This window comes from Hemitrygon akajei, chromosome 2 (genome assembly GCF_048418815.1).
Source record: "Hemitrygon akajei chromosome 2, sHemAka1.3, whole genome shotgun sequence".
NCBI classification, from domain to species: domain Eukaryota; kingdom Metazoa; phylum Chordata; class Chondrichthyes; order Myliobatiformes; family Dasyatidae; genus Hemitrygon; species Hemitrygon akajei.
In genome coordinates, this window is record NC_133125.1 from 68456258 (window position 1) to 68484074 (window position 27817).

The window sequence follows — 27817 nt, forward strand, 5'->3', positions numbered from 1 at the left end:
AGGTGTGGCAAGACCGTGTCTCAAGCAGGCACCAGTTTATATCAGGCCAGTGAAGCCAAAATAATACCTTTTGAATGTTCGATGCCTAGTAATAATGAATAAAGCTAGGAAGGCCCATTCCACCTACGTCACAACCTCTTTGGAGAATGTGCTTATTAACCCTTGGGACCTTATTTTCCCAAATAAAGGAGGTTATAGCTTGGTCAACTGATTTGAAAAATAACTTGGGTAAAAAAACTGGTAAGCACTGGAACAAGAAAAGAAATCTGGGAAGTATAGTCATTTTCACTGATTGGATTCTCCCAGCTATAGTAAGGGGTAAACTGTGCCATCTCTCAAAATCAGCCCTCATTTGGCTAACCTGAGGCCTGTAGTTAGCTTCAAACAGAGATGTAAAAGAGCGAGTAACGTGTATTCCTAGATATACAAAGCCATCTTGAGATAAAGAAAAAGGCAAAGATTCCTGTCGGATCTGTAGGGCCAAGTTATTAATAGGAAAGCATTTGCTTCTTTGAAGGTTCAGTTTATGGCCAGAGAAGGCTCCAAATTGACCTAATAATGACACAATAGCAGGACTGCTACCTACAGGGTCGCTAACATAAAGTAAGTGGTCGTCAGCATATAGGGATACACGGTGTTCCATGTCCCCTCTCCTAACGCCTTGAAATAATGTAGTTGACTTGTCGGGAGTCGGGTCCTTGTCCTTTTTAAGAAGAAGTGAAATAGATGTCTGTGAAAGAGTAGGGGGTAAGGAACTATTCAAAGATTCCTGAAACACTTCTAGAAGAACCGGTATGAGCTTATCCTTAAAGTGTAATAGAAAGAGGCTCAATTGCAATTGCAAAAAGAAGAGGAGACAGTGGGCATCCTTGGCGAGTGCCACATGTTAATGGGAAATAGTCCTTTCGAAAATAATTTGTCTGTACACACGCTAAAGGCAAGTGATATAATAGCTTAACCCAGGCTACAAATATTCTGCCAAATCCAAATTTCTCCAAAGCATTAAACAAGTATACCCATTCCACTCTATCAAATGCCTTCTCCGCATTCAAGGAGATAACAACCTCCGGACTCGGAGAATCACTGGGTGAATAAACCACATCAGCCAGTCGATGGATATTAAAAAAAGAATGGCGATTTTGAATAAAACCTGTTTGATTATCTGATATTATCTTGGGAAGGGGGCGTTCTAAATGGCATACAGGCACTTTAGCCAAAATTTTTACATCCACATTCAAAAGTGAGATGGGGTGATATCATCCACATTGAGTTGGGTTCTTGTCCTTTTTAAGAAGAAGTGAAATAGATGCCTGTGAAGGAGTAGGGGGTAAGGAAACGTTCTCCAAAGATTCCTGAAACACTTCTAGAAGAACCGGTATGAGCTTATCCTTAAATTTCTTATAAAATTCTATTGGATAACCATCAGGGCCTGGGGACTTACCACTCTGCATAGCCATAATGGCATTATTAATCTCTTCCTGCCTAAGAGCCCGATCTAAATTCTCCACCTCCTCTGGTTCAAGAGTTGGTATTTCCAAATTATCTAAAAAATGTTCCATATTTGTTATATCTGAGGGAAACTCTGAGGTATACAGAGAGGAATAAAAAGTTGCAAAGATGTTATTAATTTCTTTTGGATTGCTTGGCAAGTTTTGGTGTGTGTCTCTTATCTGGGGAATAAGTTGTGATGCAGCTTGACGCTTCAACTGATGAGCCATAAGCTGGCTCGCCTTGTCACCATATTCATAATAGAGGCCACATGTCTTAAGAATTAATTGTTCTGATAGGTTTGTAGATAGAAGATTAAACTTCGCTTGCAAATCAGCCCGGCTTTTATATAATTCCGCAATGAGTGCTTCAGAATATTGCCTATCCAGGTCCAAAATAGATTGTGATAACACTTGCATTTCCTTCCTATGCTCTTTATTGGCAAGTGAAGTATAAGATATTATTTGACCCCTCAAGTAAGCTTTTAAAGTTTTCCAAAGTAAAGAGTACGAGACTGACTCAGTTTTGTTAGTCTTGAAGAATGTGTCAATGTTAGCCGATATATAACTACAAAATTTCTCACTGGAAAGCAAAAGGGGATTAAGTCTCCACAGAGGCCGTTCTCTAATGTTTAAAGGAAAATATCGGTCCAGTTTCAGGGGCGAGTGATCAGATATAACTATAGCAGTGTACTCAATTTGTCTAATCATTGATATCAAGGAGCTATCTATAAAGAAATAGACTAGCCTGGAATAGGAGTGGTGAACATGAGAAAAGAAAGAGAATTGCCTAACTGAAGGATTCAAATATCTCCAAGGATCTGTATAACCATTTTGTTTCATAAACATCAAGAAGGCCTTTGCCATACCAGAAGATGTTCCTCTGGAGCTAAACCTATCAAGCAGTGGGTCAAGAGCACAGTTCAGATCTCCTGAAAAGATTGGCTGGTGTGTATTCAGGTTAGGTATTAATGACAAAACTTTATTTGCAAGGTGAATGTCGTCCCAATTAGGGGCATAAATATTTACCAAAATGACAGGTATCCGAAAGAGAGATCCAGAAACTATAATAAAGCGACCATTAGGGTTACTGATTACATCAGATGGTGTAAACTACATTCTTTTGGTGATTAATATTGCCACCCCCCTGGACCTACTATTAAATCTGGAATGAAAAACCTGACTAATCTATGCTTTATGGAGTCTATTATGGTCCTCTACTCTTAAATGTGTCTCTTGTAGAAATAGTATATCTGTTTTTAATTGTTTCAGATGAGAGAAAGCTTTAGCTCTTTTAACAGGACCATTGAGCCCCTTTACATTCCAAGAAATAAACTTTACAGGGTGGCCTCCATCAGCAGCACTCATGTTAACCGTATCAAAAGACACACAGGGCCCACAATCCAAAACAGTGCGAGGGCACAAGCTGCACACTATAACGCACAATGAAAAGAAAGTCTGGCCAATCCGTAACACACAAAAGAATAAGCTGCCATGGTAATCCCCCAAAACACTCCCCCCACCCCTTTACACAAACAAGAAAAAACAATTAACCCCCGAAACCTAGATTTACCTCCCCAACTGAGGATGATCGCAGGCATTACCAAACAAAAAACTTCTAAAGCATTCCCCATACAACTAGAACTTTCAATCTAATCTAGGGCGGCTTCCCTCCTTAGAATTTATACCGACATTTATTCTACCTTTAATATATATAGGCTAAAGATAACACAGGTCATGCAAAGCATTAAAACACAAAAAACCTGGGAAACTAAACACCAGAGATACAAATCCCAAATATTTACATTTTGCTTGTTGAAAGTTTTTGTTCATCAGATTCTGCAGCATACCAGTTTGACCGGATCGCGTTCCACAAATTAAACTGGAAAAAATGAACAAAGAAGTGAATTGCGAAAATTAACAGTTTACCTCAGCAGGAGGACCCATCAATGCTGCATGGATAAGCTAAAAAAATGTCATTGCTCTTCTCATTCTTCTTCTCCCCAGCGCGAATGGTAAATCTCTTTGACTGCCTCTGGAGTATCGAAATAATGCTTTTTACCGTCATGGATGACCCGGAGCCGGGCAGGATACAAGAGGCTGAACCTGACCCCGCTCAGCTCCGCACTAAAATCTTCATGAAAGAACACCCGATGCCTGCGGAAATACAGCTCCTGCTTCCGTCTACTGATGATGCGTTGTTTATCTCGAAAGAAGTGAAAGAGAACCAGGAACGTTCTTGGCCTCGTTTGCTTGGCTTCAGAGATACCAGATGGTTTAGGCCCGACTCGGTGAGCACAAATGCACGAGAGGCCTCGGGAAGAAATTTGTCCCCAGCACTTCGTCAAAAAACTCGGTCATGAACTTAACAGGGTCCGAACCTTCCAAATTTTCAGGGATGCCAACCACTCTCAAATTGGATCTCCGCGACCGATTTTCAAGGTCATCTAGTTTCCCCTTTAGAAATGCGTTTTCCCTCTGCAGCGCTGCAATGGTGGCTTCGGCGCTCGCCGGTCGGTCACTGTAATCATTCAGGCCATCTTCAGCCTCACGAATGCTTTCGTCGTGTGACTCGTAATAAGACTTAATTTGTTCCATGGTAGCATTCACTGGCACCAAAGCAACTTCAAGTTCTCTTTTTAGGGCAGAATGCACTGCTTGCATCATGTCAGTAAGAAGTACTAAACGAAGCTTCTCCAAGTCATCGGGTAGCGCAGGTCCAGGTCCAGCAGTGTGCGACGGCGCCATTACTGTAACATCAGCTTTCTTGCTCGGGGCTTCGCTATCTTTTTCCCCAGTTTTACTTCGAAGGTGCATTTTATTTGCCACGTCAGTGTCCAGAAACGTCCCGGGTTCTTCACAATGTTAAATATTCAGTTATCTCGAGCATATGATGAAGATAAATAGGTAGATTTTCAATAAAAATCAGGAGCCACACTCACACACACCTACTCACTCCATGCTCAACCTAGAAGTCCTGAAAGCAGAGTTGAGAAGGGGTAATAGATACTTGTTCTTTACGGTTATGCTATTTAGGTCTCGGTAGTCAATGCAGGGACACAGAGAACCGTCTTTCATCCCCACAAAAATGAAGCCTGCACCAACAAGGGAGGGCGAGGGTCGGATAATGCCCGCCATAAGAGACTCATTTAGGTAAGCCTCCATTACTTCCCTTTCTGGCCAGGACAAGTTATACAGCGGACTGGTGGGTAGAGGAGCTCTGGGGAGAAGGTCAATAGCACAATCTGAGGGCAGTGTGGAGCCAGGGAAAGAGCCTGTTGTTTGCGGAACACTTTTGCCAGGTCGTGATACTCTGCTGGACCCTTGGATAAGTCGGGGGTTTCAGTGGCCAAAGAGTTCGCGGTGACTTTCACAAGGGAAAGGGCCGATTGAAGACAAGTGGAGTGACAGAATGGACTCCAGCTGGCTATCTTCCCGGTGGACCAGTCTACGTGAGGATTATGGTGAACCAACCAGGGGTACTCAAGAATGATAGGAGCTTGAGGAGAAGAAATTAAGTTATATTGTACCTGTTCCTGTTGGTTCCCAGAGAGAATAAGAGACGGGGTGGTGTGCAGAGTGTGACCCGGACCAGAAGTCTACCATCCAGTGTCCATTCTTCTGGAGGGGTACTCAATGGCTCCCAAGGAATTCCGGCCCAGGAATGCTATGTCTTCATCCAAAAGGTCTCCTTCGGCACCGGAGTCCACTAGAGCTTACAGAGGCAGGGACTGTTGGTTATAACTTAAAGTAGCTTGGATCTGCATCTGGGTTCAGGGGACAGGAGGGAATATTATCTGACTCACCAGGGTCCTCTTTTCTACTGGTGAGCCCTCCCTTTTGGCCGAAGGGAACAGGTAGCATGGAAGTGGCCGGACTGGCCACAATAGAGACACTGCCCGCTCTCAATCTCCGGAGTCGCTCTTTGGAGGAAAGGTGGTTCCATCCCAGCTGCAGGTGTTCCTCTCCCAGCTGGGCTTGGAGCTATTCCGGGAGCAGGAGGAGAAGAGAGGCTAGTGCTGGTGGGAGACGGTACAGGGTGCCATGGAGTGGCCAAAGGGGGTGGACGACCAGTTGCTCCCTATAGCGTTCTTGAAGACGGTTGTCCAGCCTGGTGGCTAGGGAGATCAATGAATCCAGGCTGTCGGTGTCATCCCTTGCCGCCAACTTGTCTTTCACCATGTCACTGAGGCCATTCTGAAATACCCCTTGGAATGCCTCATCATCCCACATCGAGCCAGCTGCTAACGTTCAAAACTCCACAGAATACTCAGTAACACTGCGGGAGCCCTGATGGAGGGTAAGTAGATGCTTAGCAGCATCTTTACCACGGACGGGGTGGTCAAAGGTCCTTCTCATCTCTGTGATAAAAATGGGGAATGAAAAGCAGACATCTGGCTGATTATCCCAAACAGCTGTAGCCCACGCTAAGGCACTTCCCCGCAACAACATTACTGAAGGTTCAGCTAGGTTCCTCGGTGAAGTATAAAGTGAGTAGAGCAGGGGGTGCATAGCCTTGTGGTGCACTTGTGCTGAGGGAGATTGTAGAGGAGCTGTTGCTGCCAATCTAAACTGGCTGGTGTCTGTAAGTGAGGAAATCAAGGATCCAGTTGCACAAGGAGGCATTGAGACATACATCTGGTTTACGGTGGAGCTGGCAAAGCACAGCGATGTCTTGCTGACAGCAAACACAACTACTAAATACTTTATTGCTCACACTTTCTCTTGGAAAAGAGCTTGTAGCTTCCTCTTTGGAGTTGAGCTTTTGAACCACCTGTACACCCGGCATTTGGCAGTGTTGAAGGTACAGGAAGGTTGTGGTGTGGTGTGTACGGGCTGAATCGAAGCAGCAGGGCCCGGGTCTAAGAGCGAGGAATGACCAGCTGTTCGGCCAATTTAAGCATTGGGCCAGATTCGAAAGGTCCAGTACAGGCTGACCTGAGCAGGGGGTGGGGCCCGTGAGCTTATGGAGAGTGAGGAGTGACCCAAGGTTTGGCTGATTTAAGTGCCAGGCCAGATTGAAAAGGTCAGGGTGTCAGGACCAGAGGTGAGGGAATCACTGGAGTTCAGCTCACTGTTCTGCGAAACTTACTTGTCTCTACATTGAATGGAGGTTGTAGCCTGTAACTAAATGACCAGGATGAAAAAGTGAAGGATGGATTAGTAAATTTGCTGATGACACAAAGGTTAGATGTGTTGTGGATAGTGTGGAGGGCTGTCAGAGGTTACAGAGGGATATTGATAGGATGCAGAACTGGGCTGAGAAGTGGCAGATGGAGTTCAACCCAGATAAGTATGAAGTGGTTCATTTTGATAGGTCAAATATGATGGGAGAGTATAGTATTAATGGTAAGACTCCTGGCAGTGTGGAGGATCAGAGAGATCTTGGGATCCATGTGCATAGGACACTCAAGGCTGCTGCACATGTTGAAGTGTTGTTAAGAAGGCATATGGTGTGTGGGTGTATCCAGAGATACCGGCCACGTGACAGATGCACTGCCACCTGGCTGGTCGGAGAACACACCACACGCCAATCAACATTTGGTCCCTCCCAACTAATCAATGCACACCTAAATTATTGGTCACCTTAACTGGATTATCTCGCCCAGCCCCATGCTATAAAAGGTGAGATTTGTGCCTGGCTCGGTCTCTCTTACAGACCACCTCATTGAAGATAAGTGCATTGATTTATGTTTGGGAAGGTTTATCGTTGGTCCTGGTAAGGGAGCCGCAGCTATCCAAGGTCAAGGGGGATAGCTGTCGTAGTGCTTTTCCCTTGTTCTTTGTTTGTGTAACCGTACCCTGTCCCCACACCTCTTTCTGTGGATTGTACAGTTGACTTGACCTTCCCCACACGTGTTAACCCTAAATGTTTTTTGTTAGAATATTGTAGTTGCTTGTGTTGACCCGACTTCCCCTTGTAAATGAATTCCCTATTATTAAAACTGTGTGTGTCCAGGCCTCTACTGTTGAGACTCAAAGAACCAGTTATTTTCCATCACAACATTTGGCACTGCGAGCAGGGTCTGATAGTTCTGGCTGGACACAAGCACAGGGGATAATGTTTTGGAATAAGGGGAAGAAAGCCAGTGCAGGCACCCAGGATAAGATCCCCGGGTGGGCTGATGAAAGGGAGGGATTTGAGAGTCTAGCCAGCATGCTGGCAGACCACGGAAAACCAGTGGACTGGTCTGAGCAGTTAGAGCCCCATGGAGAGAAGCTGGGCCATCATGGCAGCCGGACCCATTAAAGATTCGAGCCTTCGTCCAGTGTGGCGACAAGCTGGATGCATGGCTGGGGGATGGGGACATCTGGCTGAATAGTGATGACGAGGAGGTGCCCGAGGAACCAAGGTCCCACAACCACCCTTCCCCCTTCTCACCCGAGCTCCAACATGCCCAACCCATCACCACGTGGTCCCAGGTTCACCACAGGGAGGAAGGGAATGAGGGGGAGTCGGCCGGACCTTCCCCTAGTCACTCCGAGACTACAGAGACCCGGGACTTCTCCCCCAAGGAGCTGACCCTACTGGCGGATTGGTTCCGCCAACGACCAGGCGAGCACCTCGCGGCCTGGCTGCTCCAGCTGTGAGACGAGGGGGGGCCCAACCTCAGCCTCTCCCATCAGGAGGCAAGCGCCCTGGGAAGCCTCTCTGACCAGCAGAGCATAAACAATACGCTGCGGGCACCACAAACAGAAATCCGTGACGGCACAACCCTGTGGGATCGGGTAGTGACCGCGGTACGAGCTCGCTATCCCACACTTCTGGAGTGGGATCTACACGGGTGCCCGCAATGGGATATGGTCAGTGAGGGCACCCGGGTTATCAGGGAATGGGCACTGGTCAACGGCATCTACCAAGGTGCCTGCGACCGTAACTTCCTTGAAAACACACGAGTGACCGGTGCCCTAGCGGGATACTTGGTCACTACCGCACGCCCCGATCTGAAGTCTGTAATCCTGCCCCTCATGGCACCAGCTAGCAGTAGGACCGTACGGGATGCCATCACCCTCCTGGAGGGATTAGAATATATGCAGAGGGGGGCACCTACGCAGGTCCGCAAGACTGAGACAAGGGCCCTAGACACTATCCCTCTCAGATATACACGCAGGTAGCTGTACACGGACCTGCTGTGTGCAGGGGTGGATCGTAACCAGATAGATGGCATCCCCACCCCCAACCTATATGCCCTGTGGAAGGAGCATTGCAGGGGGAAGACTAGTTACAAAAAGACCGCCAGGCCAGACCATGCCCACACCGAGCCACCCTCCGCGCCTCCCTTAACTGAAACTGTCTCGAAGGCCCTCGAAGCAGAACTCAGACAGCTCGTCAGGCAGGAAATGTCCCACCTCCACCAGCAAAGTGCCTCACCCCTGGCGTGGCAGCCCTCTTCCCCCCTCCCATAGGATGAAGGCCAGGGCCCCCTCCTGCCTGGGGGCCCTGAGGCCACATATACCCGTCACAGTACATTGGGGAAAGGGAAACACAGAGGTGGATGGCGCTTGTCGACACAGGCACCCAGCACACGATTATCCCAGGCAATCCTGCCTTATGGAGGGGTACGGACATACAGACAGAGGGATTGGGGGGCTCCCTTTTACCCGCCAGGGCGGTCACTCTTCGCCTAGCCATAGGCAACCATTCCCCCAGACGTGTACAAGTCCTTAATGCCTCCTCCCCGGAATGTATCCTCGGGATCGATGTTTTAAAGGGACAATCCCTTGAAACAAACAGGGGCAAGTTCACCTTCGGCATCGCGCGAGCCACTATTGTCGTCGGGGCAGCTAAGTGGGAGCCAATTATTATCCCCCCCACCCTCCAAGATCATCTGTAACAGTCAGTACAGAGTGCCGGGGGGGGGGGGGGGGGGCCAAGAAATCACAGACTCCATTCAAGCTCTGTTACGGGAGGGAATTATTAGAACCGCTGCCTCGCCTTTCAATAGCCCCATTTGGCCCATCCGAAAGAAGAACGGCTCCTGGCGGATGACCGTTGATTATAGGCAATTGAACAAGGCTGCACTCCCCCTCGCCGCCGCTGTACCTGACATTGTCACCCTTATTGAAGACATCGCAGGGCGTCCCCATAAACCCTGGTACGCTGTTGTCGATTTAGCGAATGCATTTTTCTCCATTCCCCTGCACTCAGCCAGCCAAGACCAGTTTGCCTTTACTTGAGATAACAGACAATACGCATTTTGTCGTCTACCCCAAGGCTACATTCACAGCCCCACTATCTGCCATGGCCTTGTCTCCCGCGATTTACACAACATCCAATTCCCGCCGGAGATTTCGATTGCACATTATATAGACAATATTCTTCTCCAAGATCCTTCTGAGACCATTGTGTCAAAGGCCTTCACATGCTAATCGAATCCCTCAGGGGACGGGGCTGGGCCATTAATATGGAAAAGATACAGGGCCCCAGCCAGGGTGTCATTTTCCTCGGAGTACAATGGAACTCCGGGCACAGAAGCATACCCGATGCCGCAAAAAATAAAATTTTATATTTTGCCGTCCCCTCGAATAAAACGGACACACAGAGATTCGTGGGGCTCCTGGGCTATTGGCGGCAGCAGATTCCCCACTTGACCCTGCTTCTCCGGCCACTCTATAGGATCTCCAGGAAAAACCCCACATTTCTCTGGGGGCCAGCGGAACAGGCGGCCTTTGATACGGCGAAACTAGCGGTGGAACAAGCCGTGCCACTTTCTTCCCGCCAGGCGGGTCTGCCTTTTGAGTTACAGGTCTCAGCGAGTGAGACGGTCACCGAGTGGAGCCTCTGGCAGAAGACCCCAGGGTGTAGAGTCCCCCTCGGTTTCTGGACTAAGTCCCTACCTGAAACGGCAGTGCGCTACAGCCCCTTCGAGTGCCAGCTGCTAGCCTGCTACCTGGCGCTCCTCACCACAGAACACCAAACAGGCACTGACCCTGTCGTCCTTCGCCCCCATCTCCCCATAATGTGATGGGTCAAGTCCCCCGATTCTACCCACAAAGAGGGCCGTGCCCAGAGGTCCTCCATTGTCAAGTGGAAGTGGTACATTGCGGATTGGGCTGAGCCCGGTCCTGAAGGGGTCAGCCGCCTCCATGAACAAGTCATGGCTTTCCCCCAGTCCCAGGACCCTGCCCCGGACATCCCTGAGGTACAACCCTCCCCAGCATGTTGGGGTCAACCCTTCGATTCCCTCGACCCCGACCGCAAACTGCATGCCTGGTTCACAGATGGCTCCAGCCGCTGGAAAGGGGGTAAACAATTTTGGAAAGCGGCAGCACTTCATCCCGCCGCGGGTAGAATTTTAACCACCGAGGGGGAGGGGGGTTCCAGTCAACTTGCCGAGCTGGCGGCAGTAGCCCTCGCCCTCCAAAACACTACCAGACCAGTCCACATCTATACTGACTCCTGGGCAGTAGCTAACGGCATTGCAGTGTGGATGGCCCAGTGGCAAGTCGTGGGGTGGGAAATACACGGACATCCCCTCTGGGGACAGCACCACTGGCGTTTCATTTGGAACCAGGCTACCCACAGGAAAATTTCTGTCCACCATGTGGATGCCCATACCCGGAAAGATAATGAAGAGGCAACGTTTAACACTGCTGTGGACCAGGCTACCCAAATATCATCTGCCACCACTTCCACCCCTGACACAGACCCCAGTGCACTAGCTGCGTGAGCACACAGACCCCAGTGCACTAGCTGCGTGAGCACACAGACCCCAGTGCACTAGCTGCGTGGGCACACAGACCCCAGTGCACTAGCTGTGTGGGCACACAGACCCCAGTGCACTAGCTGCGTGGACACACCGACCCCAGTGCACTAGCTGAGTGGGCACACAGACCCCAGTGCACTAGCTGCGTGGACACACAGACCCCAGTGCACTAGCTGTGTGGGCACACAGACCCCAGTGCACTAGCTGCGTGGACACACCGACCCCAGTGCACTAGCTGCGTGAGCACACAGACCCCAGTGCACTAGCTGCGTGAGCACACAGACCCCAGTGCACTAGCTGCGTGGGCACACAGACCCCAGTGCACTAGCTGTGTGGGCACACAGACCCCAGTGCACTAGCTGCGTGGACACACCGACCCCAGTGCACTAGCTGAGTGGGCACACAGACCCCAGTGCACTAGCTGCGTGGACACACAGACCCCAGTGCACTAGCTGCGTGGGCACACAGACCCCAGTGCACTAGCTGCGTGGACACACCGACCCCAGTGCACTAGCTGCGTGGGCACACGGACCCCAGTGCACTAGCTGCGTGGGCACACAGACCCCAGTGCACTAGCTGCGTGGACACACCGACCCCAGTGCACTAGCTGCGTGGACACACAGACTCCAGTGCACTAGCTGCGTGGACACACCGACCCCAGTGCACTAGCTGCGTGGACACACCGACTCCAGTGCACTAGCTGCGTGGGCACACAGACCCCAGTGCACTAGCTGCGTGGGCACACCGACCCCAGTGCACTAGCTGCGTGGGCACACAGACCCCAGTGCACTAGCTGCGTGGACACACAGACCCCAGTGCACTAGCTGCGTGGGCACACAGACCCCAGTGCACTAGCTGCGTGGGCACACCGACCCCAGTGCACTAGCTGCGTGGGCACACAGACCCCAGTGCACTAGCTGCGTGGACACACCGACCCCAGTGCACTAGCTGCGTGGACACACCGACTCCAGTGCACTAGCTGCGTGGACACACCGACCCCAGTGCACTAGCTGCGTGGACACACCGACTCCAGTGCACTAGCTGCGTGGGCACACAGACCCCAGTGCACTAGCTGCGTGGAAACACCGACCCCAGTGCACTAGCTGCGTGGGCACACAGACCCCAGTGCACTAGCTGCGTGGGCACACCGACCCCAGTGCACTAGCTGCGTGGGCACACCGACCCCAGTGCACTAGCTGCGTGGGCACACAGACCCCAGTGCACTAGCTGCGTGGGCACACAGACCCCAGTGCACTAGCTGTGTGGGCACACCGACCCCAGTGCACTAGCTGCGTGGACACACCGACCCCAGTGCATTAGCTGCGTGGGCACACCGACCCCAGTGCACTAGCTGTGTGGGCACACCGACCCCAGTGCACTAGCTGTGTGGGCACACAGACTCCAGTGCACTAGCTGCGTGGGCACACCGACCCCGGTGCACTAGCTGCGTGGGCACACAGACCCCGGTGCACTAGCTGCGTGGGCACACAGACCCCGGTGCACTAGCTGCGTGGGCACACAGACCCCGGTGCACTAGCTGCGTGGGCACACCGACCCCAGTGCACTAGCTGCGTGGGCACACAGACCCCAGTGCACGAGCTGCGTGGGCACACCGACCCCAGTGCACGAGCTGCGTGGGCACACAGACCCCGGTGCACTAGCTGCGTGGGCACACGGACCCCGGTGCACTAGCTGTGTGGGCACACAGACTCCAGTGCACTAGCTGCGTGGGCACACCGACCCCAGTGTACTAGCTGTGTGGGCACACCGACCCCAGTGCACGAGCTGCGTGGGCACACAGACCCCAGTGCACTAGCTGCGTGGACACACCGACCCCAGTGCACTAGCTGCGTGGGCACACGGACCCCAGTGCACTAGCTGTGTGGGCACACCGACCCCAGTGCACTAGCTGCGTGGGCACACGGACCCCAGTGCACGAGCTGCGTGGGCACACAGACCCCAGTGCACTAGCTGTGTGGGCACACGGACCCCAGTGCACGAGCTGCGTGGGCACACGGACCCCAGTGCACGAGCTGCGTGGGCACACCGACCCCAGTGCACTAGCTGCGTGGGCACACGGACCCCAGTGCACGAGCTGCGTGGGCACACAGACCCCAGTGCACTAGCTGTGTGGGCACACGGACCCCAGTGCACGAGCTGCGTGGGCACACGGACCCCAGTGCACGAGCTGCGTGGGCACACGGACCCCAGTGCACGAGCTGCGTGGGCACACAGACCCCAGTGCACTAGCTGCGTGGACACACCGACCCCAGTGCACTAGCTGCATGGGCACACAGACTCCAGTGCACTAGCTGCGTGGGCACACGGACCCCAGTGCACTAGCTGCGTGGACACACGGACCCCAGTGCACTAGCTGCGTGGGCACACGGACCCCAGTGCACTAGCTGCGTGGACACACCGACCCCAGTGCACTAGCTGCGTGGGCACACGGACCCCAGTGCACTAGCTGCGTGGGCACACAGACCCCAGTGCACTAGCTGCGTGGACACACCGACCCCAGTGCACTAGCTGCGTGGACACACAGACTCCAGTGCACTAGCTGCGTGGACACACCGACCCCAGTGCACTAGCTGCGTGGACACACCGACTCCAGTGCACTAGCTGCGTGGGCACACAGACCCCAGTGCACTAGCTGCGTGGGCACACCGACCCCAGTGCACTAGCTGCGTGGGCACACAGACCCCAGTGCACTAGCTGCGTGGACACACAGACCCCAGTGCACTAGCTGCGTGGGCACACAGACCCCAGTGCACTAGCTGCGTGGGCACACAGACCCCAGTGCACTAGCTGCGTGGGCACACAGACCCCAGTGCACTAGCTGCGTGGACACACTGACCCCAGTGCACTAGCTGCGTGGACACACCGACTCCAGTGCACTAGCTGCGTGGACACACCGACCCCAGTGCACTAGCTGCGTGGACACACCGACTCCAGTGCACTAGCTGCGTGGACACACCGACCCCAGTGCACTAGCTGCGTGGACACACCGACTCCAGTGCACTAGCTGCGTGGGCACACAGACCCCAGTGCACTAGCTGCGTGGAAACACCGACCCCAGTGCACTAGCTGCGTGGGCACACAGACCCCAGTGCACTAGCTGCGTGGGCACACCGACCCCAGTGCACTAGCTGCGTGGACACACCGACTCCAGTGCACTAGCTGCGTGGGCACACAGACCCCAGTGCACTAGCTGCGTGGAAACACCGACCCCAGTGCACTAGCTGCGTGGGCACACAGACCCCAGTGCACTAGCTGCGTGGGCACACCGACCCCAGTGCACTAGCTGCGTGGGCACACCGACCCCAGTGCACTAGCTGCGTGGGCACACCGACCCCAGTGCACTAGCTGCGTGGGCACACAGACCCCAGTGCACTAGCTGCGTGGGCACACCGACCCCAGTGCATTAGCTGCGTGGGCACACCGACCCCAGTGCACTAGCTGTGTGGGCACACCGACCCCAGTGCACTAGCTGTGTGGGCACACAGACTCCAGTGCACTAGCTGCGTGGGCACACCGACCCCGGTGCACTAGCTGCGTGGGCACACAGACCCCGGTGCACTAGCTGCGTGGGCACACAGACCCCGGTGCACTAGCTGCGTGGGCACACAGACCCCGGTGCACTAGCTGCGTGGGCACACCGACCCCAGTGCACTAGCTGCGTGGGCACACAGACCCCAGTGCACGAGCTGCGTGGGCACACCGACCCCAGTGCACGAGCTGCGTGGGCACACAGACCCCGGTGCACTAGCTGCGTGGGCACACGGACCCCGGTGCACTAGCTGTGTGGGCACACAGACTCCAGTGCACTAGCTGCGTGGGCACACCGACCCCAGTGTACTAGCTGCGTGGGCACACAGACTCCAGTGCACGAGCTGCGTGGGCACACAGACCCCAGTGCACTAGCTGTGTGGGCACACCGACCCCAGTGCACTAGCTGTGTGGGCACACCGACCCCAGTGCACTAGCTGCGTGGGCACACCGACCCCAGTGCACTAGCTGCGTGGGCACACGGACCCCAGTGCACTAGCTGTGTGGGCACACCGACCCCAGTGCACTAGCTGCGTGGGCACACGGACCCCAGTGCACGAGCTGCGTGGGCACACAGACCCCAGTGCACTAGCTGTGTGGGCACACGGACCCCAGTGCACGAGCTGCGTGGGCACACGGACCCCAGTGCACGAGCTGCGTGGGCACACGGACCCCAGTGCACGAGCTGCGTGGGCACACAGACCCCAGTGCACTAGCTGCGTGGACACACCGACCCCAGTGCACTAGCTGCATGGGCACACAGACTCCAGTGCACTAGCTGCGTGGGCACACAGACCCCAGTGCACTAGCTGCGTGGGCACACCGACCCCAGTGCACTAGCTGCGTGGGCACACCGACCCCAGTGCACTAGCTGCGTGGACACACCGACCCCAGTGCACTAGCTGCGTGGGCACACCGACCCCAGTGCACTAGCTGCGTGGGCACACAGACCCCAGTGCACGAGCTGCGTGGGCACACCGACCCCAGTGCACTAGCTGCGTGGGCACACAGACCCCAGTGCACTAGCTGCGTGGGCACACCGACCCCAGTGCACTAGCTGTGTGGGCACACAGACTCCAGTGCACTAGCTGCGTGGGCACACCGACCCCAGTGCACTAGCTGTGTGGGCACACAGACCCCAGTGCACGAGCTGCGTGGGCACACCGACCCCAGTGCACTAGCTGTGTGGGCACACAGACTCCAGTGCACTAGCTGCGTGGGCACACCGACCCCAGTGCACTAGCTGTGTGGGCACACAGACCCCAGTGCACTAGCTGCGTGGGCACACCGACCCCAGTGCACTAGCTGCGTGGGCACACAGACTCCAGTGCACTAGCTGCGTGGGCACACCGACCCCAGTGCACTAGCTGCGTGGGCACACAGACCCCAGTGCACTAGCTGCGTGGGCACACAGACCCCAGTGCACTAGCTGCGTGGGCACACAGACCCCAGTGCACGAGCTGCGTGGACACACCAACCCCAGTGCACTAGCTGTGTGGGCACACAGACCCCAGTGCACTAGCTGCGTGGGCACACAGACCCCAGTGCACTAGCTGCGTGGGCACACAGACCCCAGTGCACTAGCTGCATGGGCACACAGGCCCCAGTGCACTAGCTGTGTGGGCACACCGACCCCAGTGCACTAGCTGCGTGGGCACACAGACCCCAGTGCACTAGCTGTGTGGGCACACCGACCCCAGTACACTAGCTGCGTGGGCACACCGACCCCAGTGCACTAGCTGTGTGGGCACACAGACCCCAGTGCACTAGCTGCGTGGGCACACCGACCCCAGTGCACTAGCTGCGTGGGCACACCGACCCCAGCGCACTAGCTGCGTGGGCACACCGACCCCAGCGCACTAGCTGCGTGGGCACACCGACCCCAGCGCACTAGCTGCGTGGGCACACCGACCCCAGCGCACTAGCTGTGTGGGCACACCGACCCCAGGGCACTAGCTGCGTGGGCACACAGACCCCAGTGCACTAGCTGCGTGGGCACACCGACCCCAGTGCACTAGCTGCGTGGGCACACCGACCCCAGTGCACTAGCTGTGTGGGCACACCGACCCCAGTGCACTAGCTGCGTGGGCACACAGACTCCAGTGCACTAGCTGCGTGGGCACACCGACCCCAGTGCACTAGCTGCGTGGGCACACAGACCCCAGTGCACTAGCTGCGTGGGCACACAGACCCCAGTGCACTAGCTGCGTGGGCACACAGACCCCAGTGCACGAGCTGCGTGGACACACCAACCCCAGTGCACTAGCTGTGTGGGCACACAGACCCCAGTGCACTAGCTGCGTGGGCACACAGACCCCAGTGCACTAGCTGCGTGGGCACACAGACCCCAGTGCACTAGCTGCATGGGCACACAGGCCCCAGTGCACTAGCTGTGTGGGCACACCGACCCCAGTGCACTAGCTGCGTGGGCACACAGACCCCAGTGCACTAGCTGTGTGGGCACACCGACCCCAGTACACTAGCTGCGTGGGCACACCGACCCCAGTGCACTAGCTGTGTGGGCACACAGACCCCAGTGCACTAGCTGCGTGGGCACACCGACCCCAGTGCACTAGCTGCGTGGGCACACCGACCCCAGCGCACTAGCTGCGTGGGCACACCGACCCCAGCGCACTAGCTGCGTGGGCACACCGACCCCAGCGCACTAGCTGCGTGGGCACACCGACCCCAGCGCACTAGCTGTGTGGGCACACCGACCCCAGGGCACTAGCTGCGTGGGCACACAGACCCCAGTGCACTAGCTGCGTGGGCACACCGACCCCAGTGCACTAGCTGCGTGGGCACACCGACCCCAGTGCACTAGCTGCGTGGGCACACAGACCCCAGGGCACTAGCTGTGTGGGCACACCACAAAGGTGGCCACTGAGGGGCCGATGGCACGTGGCGCTGGGCTGAACAATTCGGTGTCGCCTTGACACTCGATCAATGTAAAACGTCTGTAGATAACTGCCCCATCTGCCAGCTAGTCAAGCCAGGGGACTGGCCGATAGGGCCACCGGGCCATGTTTGTCGCGGTACGGGAGCGGGTCAGGTATGGCAAATTGACTATATTGGACCGCTCCCGCGACAGAATAAGAAGTAGTATGTCCTCACGATGGTGGACACATACTCGGGTGTCCTGGGGGCGGTGCCCTGTGAGAGGGCCGACCAGAACGGCACCATCAGAGGATTACAGCACCTCTCCTCTCTCTATGGGGTCCCATGGGAGGTACAATCCGATCAGGGCTCACACTTTGCTGGGACCAAAGCCCAGACCTGGGCGGCTGAGGCGGGGATCTCGTGGCTGCTCCATTTACCCCACCACCCCCAGGCATCGGGCTTAATTGAAAGAATGAACGGCCTGCTCAGGGAAAAAATCCGCACTCTGACACCCTCTCGCATGCTGCAGGGGTGTCTAAGTGTCCTTCAGCAGGCCGTCGACCAGTTAAACACACGGCCCACTAGCCAAGGGGATCCCTACTGGCCCGCTACCTGGCACAGTCCCCATCTCCCGAATGGGAAACCACCGAACCCCCCGAGACCGAGGCCCCGGGCAGAGTATGGATACGACAGCCGCAGAGCCTCCCCAGAAAGGGAGAAGTTGTCGTGCGCGGTCCAGTGGACACCCGCTGGGTTGCCAGTCCGGGTGATTTGTCCTGTATACATACCCGGCGTTTAACCAGACGGGAATGAGTTTCCTCCTACACCTACCCCCGCCCCTCCACCCCCGTCTCCCTCTACAGGACAACGGTGCGACTCCAGTCATCCCTCCTGGTCGCTGCGATGCTCGGCTCCATGACAGCTGCCAACACCTTCCTCAGGGTCGCTTACGAGTTTGCCAGCAACACCAACAGTTCGGACAGCTGGATCTGCTTGCGGGCCCCAGCACACGCTGATGATGCGCTGCCACTCACGCCGATCCCGCTGGATGACATTGAGATGAACTGTTTACACAGACTGTTAGCTCCTGCTGGTTTTGCTATATCTGCTTGGGGGGGCCCTGCTGGCAGTCCCCCACCACTCTCCTCCCCACCACACAACATCTCTTCCCTTGACCCCCGATGGGGTGGGTGCTTCAGGAACTGGTATTTCCCTCCCTACAATTTGACCTCCACCCGAGTCCCCACCCTCAGAGTTATTCCACAGCCACTGAGTAGACCTAACAAATGCTGGTGCAGACTCCGCAATGAGCACACTTCTAACTTTTCTGTTGGTCACAGCAACTGTCAGCGAAACTGGTACCCGGGTGCCCCAGTGACCACTGCCGATGATGCTGCTAAGCTAGGATCTCCCTGGACCCTGAACGGGACCCACTGGATCTGCGGCCACGGCGCCTACCCGTGGCTCCCCACGAGCTAGTACGGCTGCTGCTTTCCAGCATATGTGGTGCCCTTCATCCACCCCCTGAATGACCTTGGGGAGCACCCGGCATACAGCGGCCACCGGGACAAGCGGGCCATCACAGAGGCAGAGAGGTTCTGGATGATAGCCTTTCCCAGTTATGGTACGGCCCGGCTGTCCCGGGAGGTGATCCAGATGGCCAGTGTGCTCGAGACTCTGGCCAACGAGACGGCAGTGGCACTGCAACACACGGAGGATGCCCTCACCCGAACGACGGCAGAACTAACAGCTGTCAGGATGGTCGCCCTGCAGAACCGAATGGCACTGGACTACCTACTCGCTGCTGATGGTGGAACGTGTGCAGTGGTTGGTAAGGAATGCTGTACCTTTATCCCTGATGAGTCCAGCAACATCACTCACTTGGCCGCTCACATTCGGGACTCGGTGGCTAAAATTCAAAATTCAAGGGACCAGCTCCTCCAGCACAACACCTCATGGGGCAATCGGTGGCCGTTTGGGTTCCTAGAGGGGTGGTGGGCAACTGTCATTCACTGGTCCATCGCACTCATTCTTGTAATCATAGCGATTTTTATACTATGTTGTGCATGCCAGCTGATTAAGAGTGTCTCTGCATTTACTTAGCTTCTTAAAAATAGTTATTTCTGGTATGTGATATTGTTTCACCCTCTTATGTGTGTTGGCTATGTGGTGCGTCTTCCGAGGGGTGGAGTGTATCCAGAGATACCGGCCACGTGACAGACGCACTGCCACCTGGCTGGTCGGAGGACACACCACATGCCAATCAACATTTGGTCCCTCCCAACTAATCAATGCACAGCTAAATTATTGGTCACCTTAATTGGATTATCGCACCCAGCCCCATGCTATAAAAGGTGAGACATGTGCCTGGCTCGGTCTCTCTTACAGACCACCTCATTGAAGGTAAGTGCATTGATTTATGTTTGGGAAGGTTTATCGTTTGTCCTGGTAAGGGAGCCACAGTTATCCAAGGTCAAGGGGGATAGCTGTTGTAGTGCTTTTCCCTTGTTCTTTGTATGTGTAGCTGTACCCTGTCCCCACACCGCTTTCTGTGTATTGTACAGTCGACTCGACCTTCCCCACTCGTGTTAACTCTAAATGTTTTTTGTTAGAATATTGTAGTTGCTTGTGTTGACCCGACTTCCCCTTGTAAATGAATTCCCTATTATTAAAACTGTGTGTGTCCAGGCCTCTACTGTTGAGACTCAAAGAACCAGTTATTTTCCATCACAACAGTGGGCATTCATCAGTTGTGGGATTGAGTTCAAGAGCTGTGAGGTAATGTTACAGCTATACATGACCTTGGTCAGACCCCATTTGGAGTACTGTGTTCACTTCTGGTCACCTTACTACAGGAAGGATGGAGATACTATGGAGAGAATGCAAAGGAGATTTACAAGGATTATACGTTGATTGGAGAGCATGTCTTATAAGAATAGGTTGAATGAACTTGGCCTCTTCTCCTTGGAGTGACAGAGGATGAAAAATGACCTGATAGAGATGTACAAGATGATGAGAGGTGTTGATTTGTGGATAACTAGAGGCTTTTTCTCAGGGCTGAAATAGATAACACGGGGGCATAGTTTTAAGGTTCTTGGAAGTAGGTACAGAGGGGATGTCAGAGGTAAGTTTTTCCACACAGAGTGGTGGGTGAGTGGAATGCACTACCAGTGAAGGTGGATGTAATAGGGTCCTTTAAGAGACTTTTGGATGAATACGTGGAGCTTAGAAGAATAGAGGGTTAGCAGTAGGGTAATTCTAGGCAGTTTCTAGAGTAGGTTACATGGTCAACACAACATTGTGGGCCGAAGGGTCTGTAATGTATTGTAGATATCTATGTTTCTATTTTCTAAGGAGCTCTGGATCAGCAGTGACTGACTTTGTGGCTATGGATTCACTTTTGTGAAGTTCCTTTCTGAATGTTATTTGCTTACTCTTACTGCTTGCACAAGTTTTGTTCTGCATATTGTGCGTGTGATGGTCTGCTTTTTTAATGGGTTCCATTGGGTTTCTATATTTAGTGGCTGTCTGTAAGGAGATGAATGCATACTCTGATAATAAATGTACTTTGAACTTTGAACTTTGACTTGAAACTTATTGATTAGTTTTGAGGAGATGATGGTATTGAATGCCAAGCTGTAGTGAATGAGGAACATCATGATTTAGCTATCTTTGCTATCCAGATGTTCCAGCATTGGGTGAAGAGCTAATGAGGTAGCATCTACCATGGACATGTTGTGATGGTAGGGAAATTGGAGTGGATCCTCGTCTCCTCTCAGGCAGGAGTTGATATGTTTCATCACCGACCTCTAAAAGTACTTCATCACAGTGGAAGTAAGTGCTACTGGATAATAGTTGTTGAGGCAGGTCACCACACTCTTCTTAGGCACCGGTATAACTGAAGCCTGCTTGAAGGAGGTGGGTACGTCAGCCTGTCGAAGTGAGAGGTTAAAGATATGGTGAGCACTCCAGCCAGTTGGTCAGCACAGGTCTTTAGTACTCATACAGGTATCCCATCAGCACCAGCTGCTTTGTGGGTTCACTCAGAAACCTAGTTGAACCTTCAGTAATGAAGATTGAACTTCAAGTTAGCTAAGCCTTCAACAATGTCATGACAAGCTTTATATTATGAATAGTAAATTCTACTGTACAGTTTGAATTGCAGGGAGATGTCTGACAAGAACAGGTGCATTCCTAGTGAGGCTCAAGGTCACCATTTATAAATGGCAAATTCACTGATCCCCAAAAAGCAGCAAAAGAAAGCCCAACATTCTGCAGCGAGCTGTGAGGTCCTGTCCATGTCTTAATCCTTTCTGAAACACCCAGAAAATGCTTCTGGACCCTGGTCTCAATCCAAGGCATCAGTGAGAAACTTGTAATGTTTGTATCCTGAGACTGAAAATATTGTTTAAGATATTTATTTTAATGTTTATTATTTAGAAATATAATATGGTAACAGGCCCTACCAGCCCAATGGGCCACACTACCCAGTTACACCTATGTGGCCAATTAGCCTGCTAACTCATCTGTCTTTGGAATGTATGAAGAAACGAGAGCATATGGAAGAAACCCAAGCAGTCACGGAGAGAACTTACAAACTCTAATTTCGCTTCGCCAATCTTCAGTTTATAATAGTCTCTAACTTGTTTGGTGAATCTTGCCTACCAGGTACCATACTGAGAGCTGATTGGTTGAAACTGACACAACTTAAAAAAGCTTGCACCAAAGAGGGAGCCATTCAAAGCACTCTTAAAGAACCAAATTAAGGAGCAAGTACTCAGTTAGCTGGGCAGTGCCGGTAGACAGAGTGCATTTTATTTTGCTACAAGTAACAATGTAGCCCCCTCACTGGGCTCATGGGCAAACTTGGCTTGTTAGCCAGTTCTGCTAATAGTCACGTGCCACCTTTCACAAACAATATATGTCTAGGGTCTGTGTGATTTGGGGTTGTAATGTTCCGACTAAAGAAACCTTGATCTGAACGAATGCTGCCCGTGCACAGACCATTGGAGCTGATACTGGAGTTGTCTTTTACTGAGCACTGGACCCCCGGTTTGCATGAAAGAATACATCACATTCCAAAGCTCCCGCAAAGTTGAACTCAAACAAACAGGCTCTCTCTCAGGAGTATTGGCCCTTCCTCCTTGGAGCCATTCATCTGCACAAAGCACTTCTTGCGATGGGGACTCACCTTCCCACAGTATTCTGCAGCACTTTCCTCATGTCCTCTCCACAGGCCCTACCAAAAGAAGAAGAATAGCCCTTAACTCGGCAGTGGAGTTATCGGGGCACCGTCATGACGGTGTTTCCATAGCAAACTATTCTTGTTTTTACGAGGCAGAGTTGCTAGCTCGATGCTCAACCCGACTTGGATTCAAACTCAGGAACTTTTGCTCCCGAGTCCGGCACTGATATTATTGCACCACCAAACGGGACTCCGCCAAAAGAAACCCAAACCAAACTACTGTCCATCACAATTCTCTCTCCACCCTGCTTTCCCTAGAACTTTCTCCCGATTCCACTATCCTGATTGGCTGACTCACATTCCCAAGTTTGAAAACATGTGTCCTTATTAAAGATAATAAGGCTGAAGCCAAAGCACACTTTCCAGCATGAAACACTGCTTTTACGGAAAGCTACGAATATCAAACATTCCACAGCATAGCAGTAGAAATCTTAACCAGGATATTACATAAAGAAGAAACTATTATCCTTTTCCATAGCTACTGCCACAACCTAGAGGCATGCTTAGCTGCTTTACAGTGTTTCATAGATTAGATGCTGATACACCTGCACACAGGAAGTGGATACACCAGGTGAATGGTTTCAATAAGACTGTAAGACCATAAAACATAGGAGCAGAATTAGGCCATTCAGCCCATTGAATCTTCTCCGCCATTCTATCATGGCTGATCCTAGATCCCACTCAACTCCATACACCTGCTTTCTCGCCATATTCTTTGATGCCAATCAGGAAACTATCAACTTCCACTTTAAATATACCCACAGACTTGGCCTCCACTGCAGTCTGTGGCAGAGCGTTCCACAGATTCACCACTCTCTGGCTAAAAAATATCCTCCTTACCTCTGTTCTAAAAGGTCACCCCTCAGTTTTGAGGTTGTGCCCTCTAGTTCTGGATACCCTCACCATAGGTAACATCCTCTCCACATCCACCTATCTCATCCTTTCAGTTAGGTGTTGGTTAATGTTGGCTCAGGGTCAGCTTAAATTCTGGTGAAAAACTGCCCACTCTACTCTGAAATAAGTCTTGGGATCTTGATGTCCACCTGAGTGGACAAATAAGGTCTCAGTTTAACAGTTGCTTGAAAAATAGCACAGGTGTGATTACTCCTCCTTGGTGGAATCTGAGCCCCCAACATTTTGACTCAGATGTAAAAATGATAATGTCTCAACCAGGTCTGATTTCATGGGAGTTTGCTATTTGTTAAATGGCTGTTACTAATTATTACAGGCTTTACTTTTCTCCCCGCATTCTAATTCTGTACCTCAGTGGAAAAATCCATATAATCACTTTCTAATTCCTAATGCCAAATTGACATAAGGTGGCAAAAATAGCATTCAATTTTCATGACATTTATCCCCTTAATCTTATTTTGAGAAATTTTAGAGCATTAGTAATAGCTGGAGAAAGGTTAATTTCACAATTAATGATCTGTATAAAAGCTTCTCTGTGCTCCTACACTGCATTACAGGCTCCATGGTTAAGATAACTCATGAATCAATCAGCTAACCAGGCCACCTTGGGAACATTGCTGCATTAGAGTCATTCTTCTCTGCAACAGTACAGGAGTACTTCAACAAATTAGTAAGTTTTATTGATACATTCTAAGGCAACTGAAACTATGATTTGTTTCTCTAAAACAGATCAATCAGATTTCAGCAACTATCAGGTATACCACCCTGAGCATTATCTATTATTTAGATAAGCATAGAACTTATTATGGATGCCTAGTTTTCTTTTAGTTCTAATGTCTGCAGATTCTGTTTGTCTTTCCACAGGTGTTCAGGGTTTATGGAGATGGAGAAAATTTGAGGGATAGGAGGGATCATGTTGGCCAATCGTACCAGTGAGGAGCGCAGGAACTAGTTTATAGTGCTCAGGGCGCGCCTGCAGAGTTGTGTTGAGAATGCTAATACATCTTGGGCAGTTGCTCTCCACTCCACTTTATGTCACGTTTCCCAAGTCCTAGCCTGAAAATGAAGTGTTCAGTCTCTCTGTGACAGAACAACCACCAGTCACATTGCTCCCAACATGAAAACACTGGATAGTTTATGCAACAACCAATTTTTAACTTCTAGTACACATCACTCACAATATTGTGCTGCTCCAGTGGTGGCGGAGGGCATGGTCAACAGCTCATCCCAACATTCCTGGTGGCCAACTGATGTACCATCAATAACTCTCGGAGATGGGAGGTGAACGATAGGCTTTTACTAGCAGCAAAAGGGACCACGACATCTTGGAGACTGAGGGGGGAGCAGTGCCTCCAATCGCCTTTATACCGGGGTCTGTGGGAGGAGCCACAGGAGCAGTCAGCAGAGGGGCGTGTTCAGACAGGTATACATAGTTTACCACACCAACACTAATTATTGTTCTTGTTTTAAAATGTGTTTGTGGAAATATGCTGAGATGTTCAAATTCATTTTTTGCTACACTTTAGCTACAGTTATTTACTTGTGTGTTTGTGAGACACTCTGACTGTAGCCGGGGTGTGTGATAATCACTTCCCCCATCTATATGTGACTGAGTGGGTTCTCTCCCCGGGTCATAGTGCCCACTCTGTTTTTGTGTTAATCAAAATAAAAATGGCTGTTGAGTTAATTGAGCTTTTCTTGGCTATCATAATGGACAAACGCTCACCACATTGGTGTCAGAAGTGGGATTAGAAATCGACTGCGAGATTGAAGAGACATCGGATGAAACCCAGAAGAAGCTGAGGGATCCAGTGGTATGCTTCCCCCGCGCCCCTAGGCAGGTTTCCTGAAGACAGGATGCCGACCCAGAGGGAGAACCTGGGAACTGAGCAATGTGCTCTCCCAGGGAGCCCCAGTGACATGAGTGTACACAGGCTCCCCAAGCCAGAGGACACAGTGAAGCACAGCACCTGCCTCCCTCGTGATCCACACTGGTCACCGTGGTCACGGGAGGACGGACGACATGGCAGGAACTACTAACATCGCCGGAGCAAGAGGAAGACCAGTGGGCCTCAGCAATTCACGCCGCAAGGTTTACCCTGAAGCTTCCCAGATAGGGAGGTACCAGCCCCCTGGCACAAGTCAAACTTGCCACATGGCACAACGGGTGGATCCCCACCGAGACGGGAGTGTACCTGGAGGTGGATGACCTGTTTGACAAAACGCAGGCTGAGCCGTGTGACTATAGGGCCAGTGTCGGGGCGTTTTGAGCAGAAGCCATTGGAGGATGCAAAGGGCAGCAGATGGTGCTATATGGGAGAAAGCCTGTGGGGCATTCACAGCTGATCTCTGCCACTGAGTGGCTACTCTCTGCAGCCCTGGAAGAGCTTGCCCTCTACGCCTTTGTAAAGGCATTGACACCGGAGCAGCCTGATCGCCTGATATCCTCATCGTTGCTGGCCACGGCACCAGCGGCGGCAGAGAAGGTAGAAGCAACTTTCACCCACCCAAGCACTCCAGCATCACCCAGCACACCGCAAGCCAGGGCTTGTGTCATTGAGGCAGAGGAGGAAGCTGACAAGGAGGATCCTGTGAGACAGGTCTGAGCAGTGGCGTGCCAGCCCCAGCGTGGGCCACGAAACAACCTCTCTGCTACTGGTGTGGAGAGGCAGGCCATGTTTCCTGGAACTGCTGCACAGCAGTGCCACACCACAGCCCAGCACAGCCATCGGGAATCTGTGCAAATGCTTCTATTGGCCTGGGTGCAGACAGGATGTGGAGCTGTTCGTGCACTGTTGTGACGCTTGCACGTCCCAGAAGGGGCCGGGCCACCAGTCTAGGGCGCTAATGCAGCAGTACCTGGCGGGGCCCCAATGGAATGCCTAATGGTGGACATCCTGGGCCCCTTCCGCCACACTGACACCGGGAACCGCTACGTTCTCACAGCCACGCAAGTGGCCAGACCACAGTGCCATCACCACTACTGAGAGACTCTTGGAGGAGTTTTCTGCTCTTTCGGCGCCCCTGAGAAACTCCAGTGACCAGGGGCGTAACTTTGAGGCGCTGGTGTTGGTGAGGTCTGCTAGCAGCAGGGAATCACCGAAATGTGGACCACCCCCTTCACCTGCAAAGTAATGGTTGGTGGAGCACTCTACCCGCACCTAGGCTACGCAGCTTGCCATCCTTGTGTTGGCACCAGCATGACTGAGACTTTGCCTAGTCTCGTGGGCAGACCAGACAGCAACTCAGGACAGTACCAGATGTACGCCGGCTGTGCTTATGTTTGGGCACATTCCGGTGGAGCTCGTGTTTGGCCCCACATGAGCCAGAGATTCCTGGGGAGGCCGGGTTGGAGTACCTGTGGGCTGTTCATGATGTATAGCTCGGCAGAAGCAAAGCACAGCCAGCAGCTGTAAGATGCTCACAACCATTGACAGAACCTTTCTGGGGAGGGGCCGAGTATGGGTCTATTGTCCCTCCCAGAAGGGAGCTGGGAAGCCTTTGGAATTGCTCAACTTGAGGACGGGGAAGTTGAGGAAACAAACACCAGTCATTGGGGCATCAGCAGTTTCAAATTCCTGGGTGGCCACATATTGACAGTTACAAGGAAGGCTTGACAATGGCTATATTTCATTAGGAGTTTGAGGAGACTTGCTATGTCTCTAAATACTCGTGTAATTTTCTACAGATATACTGTGGGGAGCATTCTAATCGGTTGCATCACTGTTTGGTATGGTGGCGTCACTGTACAGGATCAGAAAAAGCTGCAGAAAGTTGTAAACTCAGTCAGCTCCACTCCATCATGGGCCCTAGCCTCCCCAGCATTGAGCACACCTTGAAAAGGCAATACACTCAGGATCAATAAAGTAATTATGATGATGATTATTATTATTAAGGGCCCCTATTACCCACGACATAGCCTCTTCTCATTGCTATTGTCAGGGAGGAGGTACATACTCAACATTCTAGGAACAGCTTCCTCCATTTGCCATATGATTCCTGAAAGGACAATGAACCCATGAACACTACCTCACTAT

At 52.4% G+C, this 27817-nt stretch overlaps 1 pseudogene; it reads left to right on the top strand.

Annotated features, from left to right (window-relative positions):
- Positions 1-8983: 8983 nt before the first annotated feature.
- Positions 8984-26386, top strand: LOC140720748 (uncharacterized; annotated as a pseudogene).
- Positions 26387-27817: the final 1431 nt, after the last annotated feature.